The sequence below is a fragment of the Cibotium barometz genome, chromosome 1, assembly GCF_041138505.1.
Source record: "Cibotium barometz isolate CiBa-2024 chromosome 1, ASM4113850v1, whole genome shotgun sequence".
Lineage (NCBI taxonomy): Eukaryota > Viridiplantae > Streptophyta > Polypodiopsida > Cyatheales > Cibotiaceae > Cibotium > Cibotium barometz.
Window position 1 is genome coordinate 55,991,529 of NC_141046.1, and position 6,924 is coordinate 55,998,452.

Consider the following 6,924-nt stretch of genomic DNA (forward strand, 5'->3'; position numbering starts at 1 on the left):
GGTAGAATGGATCTTCCACAAAAGTTTCAAAATATCGCCTCGAGAGCACGCACAATAACGAGTCTAGTGAGGTTGCTCCTCCAGATGCCGCCCCATCTCTCCCCTTGGGAGCTCCGCAAAGAAATAATGACCAGGTTAGCTTGGTCATCGTTTAAAAGGAGATTTTTTTAAATTTTATTAATCTTTAATGTTAACTTTAAAGAAATTAAGAAAGAGATGCTACTTTTCTTTATACCAAAATTTTTATGAAATTGTTGTTTTCTCAAGAAAAGTGATGAAATCTGTCATATTCTAGAGTTTAGTTTGTAAAGTGCTATCTTGATTGAGTTACGAAGTACAGGTATATCTTCTCCCAGCCTCGACGTCGCTAACTCCCATTTTCGTGCTTGTGTAGCCGGGCAGCGACGTTAGCGAGGCCCGAAGTCGACCCAAGGTATCCCTCATACCATTGGGAGAATAAGATTTCACGCTAATGGAGGTGAATATTGTGATGCTCCCTAGTTCTGCGGGCCTAGGCTAGTGCAGTGAATAAGCCCTCCCTAGCGCGTAGACATCCCTCTAAGGGACGGGAGGATTAAGCAATGGAACCTGAGGGGGCAACAAGCCGGCTTGAGTTCTCGCTAGCTGCCGGACGATTAGGTGTATGGTCCCGTAGGGATTACCCAGTCTATAGAGGCTCGAAGGCTCAATTCTAGATCATCGGCACAGAATAAAATAAAGAGCCTGGATTTGGCTATGAATAATTTTGAACATTGTATCTATTTTTTTAAATCCTTTGTTTGTAAACATTGTGTATCATTGATAAAGACTGTTTAAACGTACCATGTGTAAGACCTTTAATTAAGGAACTTGCTTATTTATGTCAAACATTGTGGTAGGATTAATTAGAAAATAAATTAACGCGTGAGTTGGGTGGAAAGTGGGAGGATGGAATGCCGTGACGGCAACATCCTATGGTGGGTGGACCCGATTTGGGTAACTTTCCAATAAATTAATTAAAGCACTACATTAGATAAATAAATCCCTGGGCAACCCTACTCTAGAGCACTAGGTCAGCGATTGTGCCTTGCATCATAGATGAGGAAAAAAGTGTTGTTTCTGGAAGTCAAGAATAGAGGTTGCCTGAGTTAAAGTCGATCACTCTATGAGTGGTTTAATTTTAGAAATCCTTTTAAAAGATCACGCTCCCCTTACGAGATAGAACTAGGTCATACCTACCAATCGTATCCTTGTATCTTACATGGTCAAGGTGTCTATGAGAGTAGGAAATTATCCCAAGTTAGACTTAGTAGACTATCTTAAAGGTTTTTCCTATTTAGGAAGGGGAGGACCTTACAAGTGGTATCAGAGCCAATCTTAGTTCCTAGGACTTGTTAATCGAGATTGTTTTGGAATATACGTTTTACCTAATGCTGACTTATAAAATAACTTATTGGAATAATTTGAATTGGTGATTGAATGATTGTAGGAAGAGGGATGCCTACTCAAGATTCTTAGTCTTCCAATGCATCTTCCAGATGGCATGTCTCTCTTCAAATTTCAATTTCTGTGATACTATGGTGCAGATACTTGAGAGATTGTCCCTCCCTCATACCCTCCTCATACCTCTCGTATCCAAAGAGGGTGGGGTAGAGATCACCTTTGGAATCGCGGGCCGAGGTATTTTTTCATCAGGGTAGACCGAATTGGAAACATTACCACACCGATTTAAAGCAGATTCGTTGGATCGAAAAGTTGAAGATGGTCCGTTTATTTGGTTCCTGGGTACTCCCAAGCCTGAGAGTTCCATGACCATAGATGGGGATTGCATATCACAGGACCGCTAGGTATATGACCAAGTAATACAGGTCTTACTCCCGCCGAGACAACAGGGTAGCCATTTTGGGACACAACCTAATCCAGAGTCTACCACCCTTACTGTCAGCCTTCTGTGTCTTAGAAACTACAGCGGAACCCCCATATTTCACCTATGTGGACCACTCTAGTCTCGTGTCTAGTTGAGCCTAGGATTTTTCTTTTACGACGATGAATAAGACTAATTATATTAGTGTTAAACCTTTGTAATAAAACTTGTCCTTGTAAATCTTTGAGAAATAAAATGATTTCAAAAGTTTTAGTTTTAAAAGCATGAGAGTAATGTAAAGTATGAGTCTTGTAATCCTAAAATTTCATCTTACAATGATGACCAAGACGATCAGCCTCCACTTTCCAATGTATTATATATACGAATGTCCAGGAGAAGAAGCTCCTTCTCAAGTAAATGCAACCTCCCTCCTCTAAGGGGGAAGGTTCAAAGATTGAGAAGGATGCTGAGGTTTGGATCGAAGCAATGGATGATTATTTCTCAGCTGCCAATACTGGAGTGGCAAACCAATCCATGCTTGCATGATTTCAACTCACCGGGGATGCTAAGCTCTAGTGGAAACAACGGTGCCGTGACAAAGGAGTCATTGAACACTCCCAAACATGGGAGGTTATCAAGTAGGCTGTGAAGGAATGATATTTCCCACCATCTCATGAATCCATCAAGATGAATGAATTTTTTAGTCTCAAACAGTTCAATTTAACCTTGGAAGAATACTATTCTAAATTCATCACTCTCCCGGACGTATGCCCCGGCCATCATAACTTCCCAGAAAGTGGCTTGTTTCTTCCAAGGCTTGAATGAAATTTTAGATTCCCGCCTCGAAGCAATGAGGCCAAGCACATTGTAAGATGCTCTTATACGAGCAAAGCCTCTCATGAAAGAGCTAAAGTCTAGTAAAGCCAAGCCTCAAAAGAGACCTTACCCTGAAGGCAAACCCTAAAGATCAATCTTACAAGAAGCCCCAGCAGAATGCTCCCTACTATAATCGAGGGCAACAAGCCAACTCTTTTGTTCCCTGCTCATATGCTACTTCTTCTAGAGAGCCCCCTCTCTGTTTCGAATGTAATGAGCCGGGACACTTCAAGGCCAACTGTCCCAAACTAGAAACATCTCTACCTCAATGCGGTATATCAAATCAAGACCGTGGAACCCCCATCCACCAAGGTGTAAGAGGTGATGGACGTGGCAGAGGTTGCGGAGCAGTTGCTCGCACCGCATGTGCTAAGCGAAGAACCAACTCTGGAGATAGCTAAAGAAGAATATGCCACCATCCATGCGACGGTGAACATCAAGATCCAAATCAACAATTTGGTGTTATTCAAACCCCAGCCACTCGGTAAGCCATTCAATATTTTGAAGAATGGTTGTAGAACCAGCTAGTGGGAAGGAACTAGTGTCTCAACATTCTGTAGGAAACCTTGATTTTGAATTGGGTAGTGAAAAATCTCATGGTCATTTTAGAGTCCTACCATTAGGACTTTATGATGGGATCCTTGGAATGGACTGGTTAATTGCTAACAATGCTAGTATTCAATGTAGCCAAGGAAGTATCATTTTAAAAATGAGCATGGCCAAGTAGTATCAGTTCAAGGAAAGACAGGTAAACCTAAATCTAGGGTATTCAAAGCAAAGCATCTTCTCATCAAAGGAGCACGTAGGGGATAACAAGTTTTCCTAGTTAAGCTCAACAAAGATACTAAACCTAGTAAAGAAATAGAATCCTCTTGGCTCCAAGAATTCTCTGACATCTTTTCTGACGAGCTTATAGGATTATCGCCTCCTTGAGAAGTTGATCATGAAATTGAGGTGATCCTTGGGGCTCAACCTGTCTCAAAAACACCCTATAAAATGTCTCTTCCTGAAGCCATTGAGCGTAAAGAGCAACTTTTCCAACTCATTGAGCAAGGTTTTATACACCCTAGCAGCTCTCCTTTGGAGAGCACCCGTTCTTTTCCAAAAAAAGGAGGACGGTAGGTACTCTTCGTCTCTGCATAGATTATCGGGGGTTAAATCAAGTTATCGTCAAGAATAAGTATCCTATCCCTCGCATCAACGAGCTTCTTGAGACAGGCTTCATGGAGCCAAAGTTTTTTCAAAAATAGACTTAAAGTCTGGTTGTGTTACCAGATCTCAGAGTCAAGGAAGCAGATACACCCAAAACAACTTTCAATGCCCATTATGGCCATTATGGCCACTATGAGTGTACTGTAATGTCATTCAGGTTGACCAATGCTCCTGCAACCTTCAACCAACTAATGCAAGATATATTATGTCCTTACTTGGATGAATTTGTACTTGTTTTCTTTGATAACATCTTAGTATACCCTAAGTCGGTGGAAGAGCATAAGGAGCATGTGTGTAGAGTTTTGCAATTGCTGCGCAAACATAAACTCTATGCCAAGAAGAGCATAAGATTGAGTATCTTGGATTCATTGTCTCCCAAGATGGTATCTCAATAGATCCCATCAAGGTCAAGGGTAGTTGCACCCTTGATGGATCTTCTTAAGAAGGATTGCAAAACAGTTTGGTTGCCAATCCATCAAGTCATCTTTGATCAACTCAAAGCCATTATTATCCCAGCACCAGTCTTGAAACTTTCTGATTTCACCAGAGAATTTGAGGTGGTTTACTGATGCCAGTAGTCTAGCACTTGGTGGTGTCTTAGGACAAGAAGGGAGACCAGTGGATTATACTTCTTGCAAACTAAAACAATATGAAGCAAATTATGCCACCCATGATTTAGAGCTCTTTGGCAATTGTTCATTACCTCAAATTATGGAGACATTATCTCTTGGGAAGCAAATCCCAGCTCGTTAACTAACCACAAGAGTCTGAAGTGGATCTTCACCTAGCCTAACCTCAACATGAGGCAGAGAAGGTGGATTAAAATCCTACAAGAATATGACTTCGACATCAAATTCCACACGAGGAAGGATAATGTGGTAGCAGATGCACTCAGTCGCCCCGCAAATCTTTCTTGAGTGCAATTTTGATGCCAAAGGATCCCATACTAGAAAAGGTCAAAGAAGTCTCATCTCATGATCCTAATTACCACCATAGGATGGTGAAATTAGTAGAAGGAGGAGGAACTTCAGAGAAAGAGAAAAATCTAATCAAGGGGTACTTCATCCATGATGGCAATCTTTACTTCAATCAAAGGCTATGTATTCCTAAGGATCTAGCTCTAAAGAAGCTAATCCTCTATGAAGCTCATGATAGCCTCGCCTCTGCAGGGCTTCCAGGCTATGCAAAAACATTGAACGCTGTAAGAAGGCGCTATCATTAGGCAGGCTTGAAAAATAATGTCCTTCGATACTTGAAGCAATGTCTCTCATGTTAAAGGATCAAAATTGAAAAAGTCAAGATGTCTGGGAAGCTTCAACCCTTGGATATCCCCTAGATGAAGTGGGAATGCATTAGCATGGATTTTGTCACAAGTCTCCCCATTATACAAGGAGGATATGATTCCATTTTAGTGTTGGTGGACTTGCTTATCAAAGTAGCTCATCTTATACAAACAAAGTAAAACTTCAAAGCTTTTAATGTTTTCTCGGTTATTCATCAAGGAGGTCTTTAAGCTTCATGGTCTTCTGAAGAGGATAGTCACTGATTGGGATTCTGATTTTACTTCAAAGTTCTGGCAGTGCTTATTTCAGGACTTAGGAACTCAGCTTTGCTTTAGCACAGCTTATCATCCAGAGACCGATGGCCAAACTGAGAGAGTCAACCAAGTAATTGAAGACATTCTCAGGGCATATTGTAGACGGGAACCAAGAAGATGGATTCAACACCTTCCTTTGGTAGAATTCGCTTATAATGCATCTTATCATTAGAGCATAGGAATGTCACCATTCAAAGCACTCTATGGGCAAGAATGTTTCTCCTCTAAATTTCTCTGATCCAACCATAAGAGTTGAGGCATCCAGAAAAATGTTCGAAGAGATGGAGGAACAGACCAAGGATCCAAAAAAATATTAAAGCTACTCAAGATCGGCAAAAGCATTATGCTGACACAAGGAGGTCTGAAAGGATCTTCAAGGAAGGAGACAAAGTTCTTCTACGAGTGCGATCCAAGCGTAGTTCTCTGTCACTTGGGAAATATAAGAAACTTAGCCCAAGATATTATGGGCCCTATACAGTTATCAAGTGTTTGGATAAAAGTGCATATAAGCTCCAGCTCCCAGCCCATATCAAGTTTCACAATGTATTTCATATAAGTTTGTTAAAGCCTTATGTACCTAGTCTCGATCATATTCTTGATGATGAACAAGTTGTAATCCCAACTTAGGGAGTCCTTGAGTTGCAGCCTAGTGGGATCATAGATTCTAGAGAAAGGCAACTCCGTAATAGAACTCTTGTAGAACATCTAGTACAGTGGAAAGATTATTCTATAAAGAAGATACGACTTGGGAAGATGAAGTGTCACTCTTAAAGGATTACCCTAAATTCATGACGAGATGAGGACATCTCAATTTCTTTAAGGAGGGAAGGATGTAACATGCCCATCTTCAATAATAATATATGCCCATGAATTTATGATCTTTTGTGTGTAAAAATAAAAAAATTTAATAAACGAGTTGTTTCCACTTAGAATCTTAGAATTATGAGTCTAAATTCGGAATCGACATGCACTTTTACCCTAATATAGGATTTTACATCATCCAAAACGGACACCAGATCGAGCCTATACGTAAATTTTTAGTTATTTTTAATTAAAAATATCGTAAACTTAAACCTTAATAAATGCACAACCGGGTGTTCGATTGACAAATGGTCAGCACCCCTACGACCAAGGAGACACCCCGGACATTTTTGCTGAAAAAAAAATTCGCACCATCGGACCCTCCGACACGCATATCGAGGCCGGTGTCTCAAATTAGGGATCTCCGCCTCAAAAAGGTGTCATACACACACTTGGGCACCCATGCAATGCCCGTGCAAGGCCAAAGGCCGATCGCCCTAGTGTACAGTCCACACAGACTGCCATGTGGATGCCCATGCTACCTTTGACCCAAAAGGTACATGCGTTCCATAGCTTTTGCCCACGCACATGCACC